This window comes from Acomys minous (assembly GCF_964271855.1).
Source record: "Acomys minous genome assembly, chromosome: 18".
NCBI classification, from domain to species: Eukaryota; Metazoa; Chordata; class Mammalia; order Rodentia; family Muridae; genus Acomys; species Acomys minous.
In genome coordinates this window covers 66093258-66106688 of record NC_140501.1, presented here as the reverse complement: position 1 = coordinate 66106688, position 13431 = coordinate 66093258, and positions in this window count along the sequence as shown.

The following is a 13431-nucleotide window of genomic DNA, read 5'->3' as shown; positions in this document are numbered from 1 at the left end:
AGAAGAGAAATGAGAAAGAAGGGAGGTGGGTAAGGTTGGGGGCACTGGGAGGAGAGGAGGGAGAAGAAACTGTGATTGTGATGTAATATATGAGAGAAGTATAAATAAAAATTCCATTGAAATATTATAAATTAAAGGATACATATATATCCATATATATATATATATATATCCATCACTCTAATTACATACACTTTAGCACTTCTTTCCTTTTTTTTCTCAGATCCAAATTCCTACCTTTATTTTGCATTATTTCTCAGATACTTACATGTTTCAAAAACTTGAAAAGGCCTGATTTTCATCTCCATAGTTTCATGTTTCATTATACTCTTTAAAGGCAGGGTTAAAAAATAAAACAATCACAAGTAGTCTACAAGAACAGAAATAAGTCTACTGCACATATATTTGTTCCTGAGCTAATATAACAATAAGTATTGAAAAACACTGGTAAAATATAAATAAAAGGAAATGAATTTTGATCCCTGGAAAATGAAAGAAAAAATATTTAGTTATTTTTGGGGAGAAAAGAAGAATAATGAAGAAAGAGAGGGATGGTAGAGTAGGGAAGAAGAAGGGATTGGGAAGGGATATATAACTCTAAGGATGCTTGAAGAAGACATGTAGGAACCTACTATTTTATAAACTAATGTAGATAGATGATGAAGATAGATAGATAGATAGATAGATAGATAGATAGATAGATGATAGATAGATGATATGAGTTTAATGGGAGCTACCTTGCAAAAGGGATGTTGCTCATCCCAGAAGGGATGGCTTACCAAAGAAAACCTAGCCCAGGGCCACATTTTGGATACCTCCCCTCAGATTGCTGCTCAGAGGTATCCCAGAGACCACCAAAACAATACAAGCCATTGTCATTGATCTTGGTTGCTGTGGTGCTCTGAATAGGATGGCCACAATAGGCTCGTGTATTTGGATGCTTGTTCACCAGGAAATGGAACTGTTTGAGAGGATCATGAGGATTAGGATATGTGGCCTTGTCTGAGTAGGTATGGGTTTTCCAGAGGAAGTGTGTCACTTGGGGGTGGGCTTTGAGTTTTCAAAATTGCAGCTAGATGCAGTTCTCTCTTTCTGAGTGTCTTCTTGTCTCTGTTTCTCTCTGTATATCTGTCTCTCTCTGCTTGTGATAATGGACTAAGCCTCTGAAACTATAAACAAACCCCCAATTAAACTCTTTCTTTTTAATAAGAGTTGCCTTGGTCATAGTTTCTCTTCAGAGAAATAGAACAACGGCCAAGACAGCTGCCCACCAGAACTTAATGGCAACACCCTACTTCTAAGGAGACCACACACAGTGATCATAGAACATGGAGAAATTAACTCTGTATTGGCCAGGAAATTTCTTCCTGGTACCTAGATTTCATAGTATTAAAAGGTAGTATATGGGCGGCTGTGGACAAAAATGTCATCAACGGTCTTACCCAGCTATGAATTCTGTGACCCACAACAATGACTACATGTAAAATATGCCCTTGGGTGAAATAATGGAACAAATATTTTGGAAATGACAACCCCTTTCTTGTTGTTAAGGATCTTTCTAGACTTAAGGATTATCCCACAGGAGGAAATGTATACCTCATACTGTAAATATGACCAAGACCTCATAGTTAGGAAGCTAATAGTCCCAGGAGTAAACATACTATTTTGCCAAATGGACCTAGACTCAAACTGCCCTCTACATATCCCTGTAGCGTTGAATTAGTACAGCTCTCAAACCACATCAGAAAAGCTGCTTTGAACAATAGGTGGTGCTTAGTGCAGAAACTCACAACTGGTCCAAGGGCAGATAAAAGCATTTGTGTAGTGTTCAGCCACCACTGGAACATCTACATCACACTCTTCCAAAAGGCTCATGGATCATTGAAAGATGAGAAGTTGGAAGGATTATAAGAACCAGAGACTGGGAATGACCAGACCACAGAGGTGTCTTCTAGCCATGACGAGGCCACTGCACTCATGAACATACAGCAGCTGTCTACACAAGGTCAAGCCAATCAACGTTCCCCTGTGGAGCGGGAAGGCATTAATGAGCCAGCATCCCTATTTTAGGAGCTTTGCACAAGTGATAGCTTCTGAGGAGGGCATATTCAGTTAATTCCAGTGTATAGAACCACATCCTGAAGTATATGGACAACACAAATTGGATTATCAAATGAAGAAGAAGAAGAAGAAGAAGAAGAAGAAGAAGAAGAAGAAGAAAGAGAAAGGCATGAAGTTGAAGTGTTAGGAAGATGGAAGGAGATAAAGTAGGAGTAAATATGGTCAAAATACATTGTAGAAAATTCTCAAAATATTAATATTTATTACATAATCTTTGTCTTACTAAAACAAAGCATGGCCTATTTTACTTAAAATGTAAGAAGCTGTGAAAGTTCTATTTCTAGTAGAAGCAAGTCTGGAACAATTAATCCAAACATTACTGAGCTAAAAATGCATAAAGAACTTGGCAATATGTAAGTCTATGAAATTCATTGTATATCATCCCCTACACAACCCTCTTAATTCAGTGTCTCACGGTACACAGTGAACCACTGTGCATACAGCAATAGAAAACAAAGCCCATGCTTTAAAAAGTAAATTTAAAACTTTTCTATTAATATCTAATAATACTTGATATTTCCTTTCTAAATAAAAAGTTTTAGCAAATGATTATAAATTTTAACATTACTCTTCTTTAATAGACTTATGGTACATAGAATTGATGCAGCCTGCATTTGGTGATTTGGTTTAGTTTACTTTGGGTTTTAGTTTTTGAGACAGGGTTTCTCTGCGTAGCCTTGACTATCCCGAAACACACTATAGTCCAGGCTGGCCTCAAACTCACAGAGATCCACCTGCCTCTGCCTCCCACGTGCTGGGATTAAAGGCATGCACCACCATGTCTGGCCTTGGCAATGTATTTTGCCAAATTTGTATATGTCCAAAGCACCCTTAGAGAGGGGTAGAGAAGGAAACATTGAGTATTTTCTTCACACAACAACAAAAAAATACAGTGGCACACAGATTTAATTTGGAACCCTAGGGAGGAAAATGTCTAATAACTCATAATTCCAAAGTGCTCTGCAGGACTACAGCAAACTTGTTCACCTTCTCAGACAATTGCTAGTAATATAATAACATTAACATCACATGAATGTCTTTTCCTAGTGTGCTTTTCATCTCTCTATTCTATCTTCCTTTGATGTAATGTATTCATTTAACTTCGTGTTTAAAAAAAATGAAAGGGATTTTAATTTAAAATTTCTGACTTGTGACAGAGCTGTCTGCTAACAACTAGAAAGAGGTGAAAGAGAGATGCCAGAGGGAGCACAGGCACTGTTTCATTGACAATAAGATGTTCACCGGCTGTGAAAACAAGCTCCAAACTGAAAGAATCAAGCCTAGAACAAGTAGCCAGACTACTGAGCACAGTCATTGGTGCACCCCAGAGGCCATCCTCTGAGGCTCCAGGAAAAAGAAAGAATGGGTCCTGTCCTGATGCCTTTGGTGTTTCTGCTTTGTGTGCAGCTGACCTGTGAGTCAGGACAGCAGAGAATCCAGGAGGAAGCACGCACGTGAGGAAAAGACACACAGCCTTGGCAATGAGATATAAGGAGTCGTGACAATACACGTCTTATTCTAAGAGGCATAGGACAGATAAGGAAAATTCTGAACATGAATATAAACACACTTTACGAATGAATGTCTCTTTTCTTTCTGCTTAAGCAGGGTCACAGGGACAAGCGCTGGTGGAACAGAGTCCTCCTTCCCTGACATCTAAGGAGGGTGAGGACTTCACACGGAATTGCAGTCCCCAAGACAGAGTTTCCAGTGTCCACAGTGGCTTTGGTGCGATCCTGAGGCGAGCCTCATCACCCTGATTGAAACATTTCCAACTGTAAGAGAGAATATCAGTGGGAGATTTACAGCCAGACTGGACGGAGGCGGCCAGCACTTTTCCCTGCTTGCCAACAATTGCAAGCTCCGAGACTCAACTCCGTTCTGTGGAGTGAGCACCCAGTGGCCCCTCAGCCACCTGCAGCCTTCACCTAAACCCTGCTGCGAGGCCCCAAAACACGCCCTTTCATCCGGGGTTCAAGAGTGCATACCTCAGTTTTGCTAGGGGCAGAAGAAGATGTGAGGGGGACTTGCAAACACACAGCAAACGTTTGCTTCCAGGACATGTGCCACTAGACAATGCCTTCAAATCCTGTTCCCGTGTAGTTTGCATCTCAGTGCGGAGCCCAAACCCTCCAGTCAATACTACAAAGAGAAAGCACCAAAAGACCAGCATGAAGTGCCTGCTTCTGAGCTTCTTTGTAGGCTTTCACGGAGATGCCACAATACGAACCTTGAAAGCCAGAACCATTCGATTCAGTTGCGAAAGAAAATATAGTTGACATTTCAAAAGGATTAGCTTAGAAGATCAAGTGTAAAAAAAAACTTACAGGGACTGGTATAAAACTGACAAAAGAAGTGGAAAGAGAGAACAGGTGAAAAGACGCTGCTTCCTGAGAGGTGACGTTGAAACCAGGGAGAAAGTTAAGGCTGTGCTCACAGGATATGGGCAGTGCGCTTTTGGAAAACAACAAAAAGCAGGTGCCTCGGTCTTTTCTAGAGTCAGAATCCGGAGCAGGTAGAGCGGTGGGAGGGGCACAGGACACTGTGCTGAAACGGTAGTGTGTGGGGGAGGAGCAGTGAGCATAAACACCAACCGTCCTGAGCACTGGTTCACATGCCATAAGCCACCAGGGAACAAGCCCTACACGAGATGCTCTGAGTGGCCAAGTGGATGACATGATCCGCGCGGAGACTGCCAGCCGCCTCAGTCCACATCCGTCGCTCTGCCCCAGCAACGCTCATGAAACAGATCGTCAGGATGACAGCACCCAGTTCTCTACACCTCAGAAGCAGGGTTTTTTCCCCTCTTAACCAGGTCAGATCTAGCTGACGACTGCTAACAAGCACCCAACCTATCACCCATAGACCACAGCTCAGTTTTTAATATGGAACCGCATCTGTACTGTTGTTTCTCATCATTGAGACAAAACACTTCACAAGACGCGGCTTAGTGGGCCATCTCGGATAACAGTTTTGTGGCAGGGAAGGCATGGTGATGGGACCTGATCCTGTGGACGGTATAGAAGCTTAGACCTCCTAGGGATAGAGAGGCCAGGGCTGGAAGTAAGGTGTGGCTGTGATCTTCAAGTCCTGGCCCCAGTGACCACTGTTACCAGGCAGATCCCGTCAAGAAAACATCTACAACTTTCAAAACTAGCACCATTCGCCAAGGATCCACTGTTCAACCACATAGGCCTATGGGAGATGTTTTGCCTTTAAATCATGTTCCGGCACAGGATCACGTGGCTCGTGCTCATCTCATAATCCTTATGTTTTTTTTTTAACTTCAAATATCCTCATAGTCTTACACTGTTCAAAAGTCCACATTCTTTCATGAGACTCAAGTTAAATTTTTATCTAGAGGCCCCGGTAGAATCAAAAGCAATTTACATATTTCCAATAGACGGTGGCTGAGACTAAGGGAAAGATGGGGACAAAACAAGGAAATATCGGACCAAAACAAGACAAAAAGCCACCAGTACAAATACTATACCCTGCAGTTCCATTTCCGATGTCTGCGGCTTTGGGTGGCATCATCTGGTCTCCAGGGGGTTTCAGACGCCCTATACTTCCAGGCCACCTGCAGTGCACATGGCTCCTCCCTTGGACAGCCCTCTCTCAGTGATCTCTGCTGTAACATAGGCTTTATCTTAGCAGCTGATCCTGGTCACCATAACGGTTAGAGCCAGGAAAATATGTCAAAAGCTCACTTGTGCCTTTACATTTTTTACCATTTCTTTTACAGTGGCTTTCAGAATATTTGTAGTGTTATAGTTACTGTAAACAGGTAAGTGTGGCAACTATGACCTAGCAAGGGCAGAATAACCAGGGACTTAGCCTTCAGGGGAATCGGAGTCTAGGTCATTTCCTGAAGAAAGAAATCTTGATGCCGGGTGTGGTGGTGCACACCTTTAATCCCAGCACTCGGGAGGCAGAGGCAGGCAGATCGCTGTGAGTTCGAGACCAGCCTGGTCTACAAAGCAAGTCCAGGACAGCCAAGGTTACACAGAGAAACCTTGTCTCAAAAAAAAAAAAAGAAAGAAAAAAAAAGAAAAAGAAAGAAAGAAAGAAAAGGAAATCTTGAACATTGTAAGTATTCTCAAATCGTAAGGAGAATTAAGAATGGGTGGTTTTTGAAGAGAAATAATAAATGTGGGTTACAGTCTTGGAATACACAGTCCCAGATTTAACCTGCCCCGCCCCACTAACCTTTTCTGTCTCCTTTGCAAACACGGAAGTTCTAAGTGGTGTGGCCACAAAGCACAAGGAGATTTAAGACGATGTAGGGAAGGTTCTAGTAGTGCCTCTTCCATCACTGTCACTGGAGAGGAGGCAATTTTAGCACTTTCTAGCAAAGTCAGTTGCAAGTCTCCCAACTCCTTGACTGTTCCCGTGAGTGGAGGCCCGCAGCCGCCCGTCTGGGCTTCCCAGACACACCTATCATGTGCGAGAGCTCCAGGGTGTGCTGGCAGCTTGGGAATCCAGCCCTGCAGTGACTACGCTCTGGAAAAGCACAAATCTAATGAGTCACTGAGGAGCTGTCTGGAGTTCTTGTTTCATATTTTTTTTTCAGAACGAAATGAGGTTTTAAGAATAACAGAATATAAGCTAAGCTCTCTAAATCAATATTAATGCTAATGAGAGTTCTGCAGACACTATTTCAGAGCTTCTTCTTAGGTAGCACAAACAAGACCAGATCTTTTTTAAATCTGCAGAAAATATAAGCACAATTAGGCCTTGTGTGTTCTGTTTCTTCCATTTATTTCTGGATTTAGTTAGGTTTTTTTTTTTTCCCCTCTCACAAGCATCTTTTTTTCTCATTTGTCACCTTAAGAAATTTTGAAGAAGTAAACAACTTAGCCTTAGCATAACAGGTATGTTTTATTGTCCATAATTGTGTTTTATCTAGGATGCTTTGTTCTGTTATTTTTGTAAGGAAATTGCTAACTCCATTTCTTCTTTTCATGCTGTCTGGGAAAAAAAATCACTATTCACTTTCCTTTAAACTCTAACTAAAGGCCTACTTTCTGAGAAACAGAACAACAAAAGGCTGGGAAATCTCTCCTCGGTGACATATAATCACCCACACGTGAAAGTTTCTCTTGCTTTGAAGAGTTGCCAGTAAACCTAGAAGACAGCGATCAGAGGGGAGATTCCATCCTGCAGGGAAGGCTGAGAGCATAACCATGCTCAGCTCACTGCAGGCTGGGGATGGAGGTCGTATGTCTTTATTGCTACTGGCATCCAGGGTTTTAAAGAAACAGGGAATATTAATAGTAGAAATGCTGCACTGACTCTTAAAGCCCGGCTTCCAGAAAGCTTAAGGCTGGCATCCCGCCGCCCTACCCCCCACCCTGCCCCCCACCCCCTACCCCTGCCCCACCCCCTCCCACCCCGCCCAGCACAGGAATCAAGAGGAAAGGCAGATGAGGATGGGAATCTGACTGAGCATCCATTCCTCACTCTCACAGATGCCACAATGGAGTCCTCTCCCTCCTCTTTTCCACAGCAGCCACCATGGCCCTGACAGTCACCCAGACTCAGCAGGAAACGTCTGTGCAGGAGGCACAGTCTGCAGCCTTGGACTGCACCTACGACACGACGGACAATAATTACTACTTGTACTGGTACAGACAGCAAGGAGGGCAGATAACTCTCATCCTTCTGCAAGAAGCTTACAGGCAGCAGAACGCAAGGCAGGACCGCTTCTCTGTCAACTTCCAGAAAGCAGCTAAGTCCTTCAGCCTCGAGATCTCAGATGTGCAGCTGGGGGATGCCGGGACATATTTCTGTGTACTCTTGGAGAGCCATAGTGACAGAGGCAACAGAGAGGGGCTAACAGAAAATTTGGCTCTCAGCATCTGGGCAAAATGGCAGGAAGTGGCTGGGGTACCAGAAGAGAAAATTATCAACTTTTCTTAGGAGTAAATGCTACTCTCATCCAGCTCTAAGAAACACAGGGAAAGAGTCATCTGCAGACTTCAACTCTTAAAGTAACCATAAAGACGACCACGCAATATTCCTAGTTTCATGGTGCTTTCATAATTGTGCTTGACTCTCTGAGCCTTGACTCATATATACACATGAGATCAAACATCTTAACCATTTCCTCTGTTCTTACCTCCAGGACCTTCATCAAATCTGGTTCATGCTTTTCACTGGCCATCACACCCCAAAATAAATTTCTTCAAACCATCATACTATGAATGTCCCCACCAAGAGGAGGATCCACTAGAACCTACCATAAACTTGCAAAATGACTTGAGTCTGTGGTAGCCACATCAGATGGCCTCGAAGGATGATGGAATAGCCCGCTAAAGGAAAACCTAAGGCACCAACTCAGAACTAGCGTGTTTGGTTTTTGCAGTGGCATTCATTAAACAACTGGCTAGTACATGGTACTGAGGCTCAAGTTTAGAAACCAGGAAGTTGATGCAGAACTAAAGCGCCTCATCTCACTCCCTGAATCCACTTTTGGGAGCTGTGGTTCCTCTTCCCACAACACTAGGCTCTACTTGGTTAAATATCTTAGTTTCCAAAGAAAGCATACTTCCACCTGAGAAGTCAGACAGGTTGCATTGCACCTGATCTACAGCTGTCACTTAATTTGAACTCGGTATGTCTGTGGTCCTCTGGGCAAAGTGTGGAGTTACTAACTTGAGTAATCTGGCTATCATGAGACACCATTTGCTGTGACAGGAGAGGGGAAAGAGGGACATAATTGGAATGTAAATGCTTCACAGTGCCGCCTCTGCTGTTTACAAACCAACACAGAGAGCCATAGAAGTGTAGCCACCAGCTCTGAGAAAGCCAAAGCGTCAGAAAGTAAAATCATCAATGAAGACATGGACCAGCCCACTGGGCAATCAAGGCCCTCCGTGTGCTATCTAAGGGTAAGGAAATCTTGAGAGTGTAGTATAGGGGACAGGAGATGAGTGGGTACCAATCACAGCCTTAGCTCTGGCTAACAAAGTGGAGACTAGAGCTTATACCATGCAATCTTGCTCTAGTAAATATTACAAAGAGAGCGAAGCCACTCACTAGAAGTAGTGTATGCTGAGCATGCAGCTGGGGAGTGCAGAGATAGAGATGAAGCAAGAATCTCATTGATCGGCATTGCTGTCCCGTCCAGAGCCCTATCTCTGAGGTTAGCCAGGACAGATAGCGCTGGAGTTCAGACTCACCTGAAACTGAGACAGCTGCCCTCCCCATGTCAGCCTTGAGAGCTCACACAGTTCTGGACCACATTCTGCCTGAGAGTGTGGGGCACTCCCCCAACCCCTGCCAGCTAAACCGCTCTAAGAGCCCTGCTTGCTCTTCTGCCAGAATCCAGCCCCAGCCCTAGGGTAGCCATCTTCGCTTTAGCACTCCTGATCCACTTCCTCCTGAGTCTCGTCTCTCCGTCCTTGATTTCAAAAGAGGCTTCCTTTACTGATCCCTTGACCCTTCTTGTCAAGACCTTTTCAGATTTATCTGAACGGACCCTGCCACAAAATGTCACCCAGGTATCCTGGCCAGTCTTTTCCCAAGGTGCACCTCTTTGGTCAGGCTCTTTCTCACTAACTGTTCCACCTCAGTCCCAGCATCCTCCTCCAGGATGTAGACAGCTTCCACTCTGCAGTCTCTCTTGTAACCTGTCTCTACAACACACCTCCACTCTCTTTACATTTCTGGCTAGCATGCAATATAGCGTCCCCTCTAAAACCCCATAGCCTCTGCAAGACCCCAAAGTTCTAACCTAGAACATCCTTTCTTCAAAACTATTTGGCATCTTCTCTCCTTTTTAATTCTAGCAAGTTATTTTCTTATCTGGACCTCCAGCTTTGGGGATTTAACTAAATCTCTTTATTAGTCCTTTTTCCACAACTTATACCCCCATCCCAACCCATCTAATCCTCATTCTTTCAGCTCAGAGGCATTTTGAGTGCTCCTGCTTTGGTGTACCCAGGCCCCTCCAAACCTCTCATCCTATTTGTGTCTTCATCCACAACTTAGGCCTACGTCTCCTCTATCACTTATATGGAGAAATGGCCCAAGTAATAGCCTGCTTGTCTAAACAGTATGCCTTCTTGCTTAAAAATCATTGAGACTTCCTCCCTTTTAATGATAGAAGCCCAAGAAGAATATTATCAACCTGATACTGTCTCTGTCTTGTACAATCTCCTTGAGATCATAAGTTGCCAAAATATTCTCTCTGTCTCTGTCTCTCTGTCTCTCTCTGTGTGTGTCTCTCTCTCCCTTCTTCCCTCCTTCTCTCCTTCCCTCCCTCCCTCTCTCACTCCTTCCCTCTTATATAAACATACACTATTTATATAAAACCACTTAGTCACCTTTTGATGCTGTAAAACTCTTAGCCCAGCTACCCTTATCTCTGTAGACTTTCAGAAGAACCATCCCCTCCCCCCCATCTACTCCTGCCCTGGTCTCCTTGACTTTCTCCCACCATCATTTTAGTCATCTGTCAGATGTCCCTATTTCTGAGACCCCTAATGGTATACCAATGGGAGTGCCTTGAGAAAGCTCATTATGTGCAGATTATGTCATGGTCACAGATGACATCCCCTTAGTAGCCCAATCCCTCCCCACACACACCACCTCACAGCAGGCAAAGCTCATTGCCATAGGCCCTGACATTAGCATGAATACAAGAGATTAATGTCTTCACTGTCTCCAAATATGTACCTCATTTTTTTCCACTTTGATGCCTTACTTTGGCAAAAGAGAGTTTCTCACTTTAGGAAGGGCCTCTACAATTAATGGTAAATTAATCCCTGGACTCCTTCAGACTTCCTGCCTCTGGCAGTGGCAGTTGTCCTCTGAGGAGACCACCGAGGTATCTCTGATGAGCCATCCCAAGAGAGCAGGAAGCTGGCACCCTTACTGAGCAGGCAGTGCTGGCCTCCACCTCACATGCTTCCAATTCCCCACCTCTGCTCAGCCAAAGCCTGTCTCCTCTTCGGGTGCTACCTTATCCGCCCCCCCCCCCCCAGATTTTGTCTCATTTCAACCTATTTGCTCCTTGACGAGGTTCTCCAACAACAGAAAAGGGGAGCCATCTTCAGGTATTCTTACTATGTTCTCAATGTCTGCCTCATTCACCCTTCAGCCCAAAAGATGGCCCTCCTTTCTGCCCTACACAATCAGTGAGTGATATGGGGGACATCAGCCTTTGCTCACCTTACTCCAGGCCTAACTCTACTCCCCAACCCCGTCACAGACTCTCCATACCATCACCTCTCAAAGTAGAATGTGCTCTCAAATCTTCACTCCCAGTTGTACAGCCTGCTAACCAGACACACTCTATACTACATTTTCTTCAAAGTTCTAAACCTTAATGCCATCCTTTAGTCTCCTTAGACATTTACTGAGGAAACTAGTTTGTTTGTTTGGTTTTTAACAAAATCTCAAACATTCGATTTCACCAATAAAGACTTGGGGGCCAGATGCTGGGGTGAAACCTTTCTAGCTCTGGGAGGCAGAGAAAGAACCCAGTTGACCTTTCAACTCAGCCAATGTTTCCAAAGGAAAAGAAGCCTTCCCCATATCTCCAAAAGACCCTCACATTGAAATGTCCCTCCCTTCTACTTCCTGTGCACCTTTCTATCCGTCCTCTTGACTCCCTCTTACTCTTTATAATTTTTTTCCTGTGTTAACTTCATGTCAACTGGTGGCTTGCCCTCCCTCTTGACCTAGGGTTAACTTTATTTAATCCTGTTTACAATACTCAAGGAGAAAGCTCTTGGATTAAAGGTGTGTGATAGGAATGCGCCACACTACAAGTAGAAACAGGTTTTTCCAGCAAACAACACAATCTCGGGGTTCGTAGTGTGATCAAATATCCTGCAACAAGCTGGGTCTACATTTTTTACTCTTCCCAATCTTTGCAGTCAAAATTCCAAAAAGTTCTCAGGTAACCTTGACTATCCCCAGCAAAAATAAAGGGAATCTCTCACCAGATCCAGAACACAACTCCAACACTCCTAGCCCTTTTAGGGACTCTTGTCCTGCTTAAGCCTCTATTCTTATAGGTCCAACCTCCCTACAAATAACCTGCATGACATAGAACTTCCCAGACTTATCAACCATTCCTGGACTAAGCAATTGCCAGAGCCAAGCACTCAGTGCCTGTCACCCGCAGTCCCCTCTGAGCAGGCCATGATACGTTCTTTGGTTCCTTGTTTCTCCCCTTCCCTTCCCCCCCACTCCTCTCCCTATCTGGCTGCCCTCACTGATCAGTGCTCTTTAGCAAGCCCAGCCCCTCTAGCTACTTAGTTGGACTCAACCATAAAATCTCATTTTATCTTCTTATCCTTGGCTCTTTTTCTATTACTTACCTTCAGAGACACCTCTGCCCTTTTCACACACTAACTGCCTCTTACTCTCCCTGCATTCTAAGCAGCAAACCATTGTGATTCTTCGGCTTGTTAGCCCAATAAGCACATTTCTGATAACCACCAGGCTCATTTCTGTGATGTACTCTAAGAAGGACCACTTCTTCAAATCTTCACAATGCTCCCTGTGAAGACTGCTCTTTATCCGGACTCTCTCCGCCTCACTGATGCCTCTCTACATATCCCATTTTTTCAAGATCTCAGCCAATTCTGCCTTTGTGGGTAACCTCTCAGCTTTCCCTTGCATTGATAACGTTCATATTTCATCTTCTACTGATAAGCAAAACCTAGACCTGATCACCAACTATCTATTTACAGTGAATTAAAGACCAGATCCTCAGTGGGAAATCCCCCTCTGCCCTTTGGGCACACCCTTCCTAGTCTTTCCAGAGAAATCTAACAACTTGTCCAGCCACTCCCTGGAGCAATGTTTCTCCTGAAGAAATGATGAGGTTCAGAGCTCTGTGGTTTTGAAGAATGAAACATGTGAGATAATCTATTTGCTTTTATAGCATTGTTTTCTTTTCAGGTAATAAATAAAATGTATTCTACCATTGTTTGAGGTTTATAGCTGTAAATGAAAAAGGATTCTTTGAAAGTTTGACCACTCTTAATGGTGCATAATTTCCTTTTTTATTATTATTAATTTATTCTTGTTACATCTCAATGGTTATCCCATCCCTTGTATCCTCCCATTCTTCCCTCCCTCCAATTTTCCCCTTATTCCCCTCCCCTATGACTGTTCCTGAGGGGGATTACTTCCCCCTGTATATGCTCACAGGGTATCAAGTCTCTTCTCACTAACCTGCTGTCCTTTCTCTGAGTGCCACCAGGTCTCCCCCTCCAGGGGACATGGTCAACTGTGAGGCACTAGAGTACATGAGAAAGTCATATCCCACTCTCCACTCAAGTGTGGAGA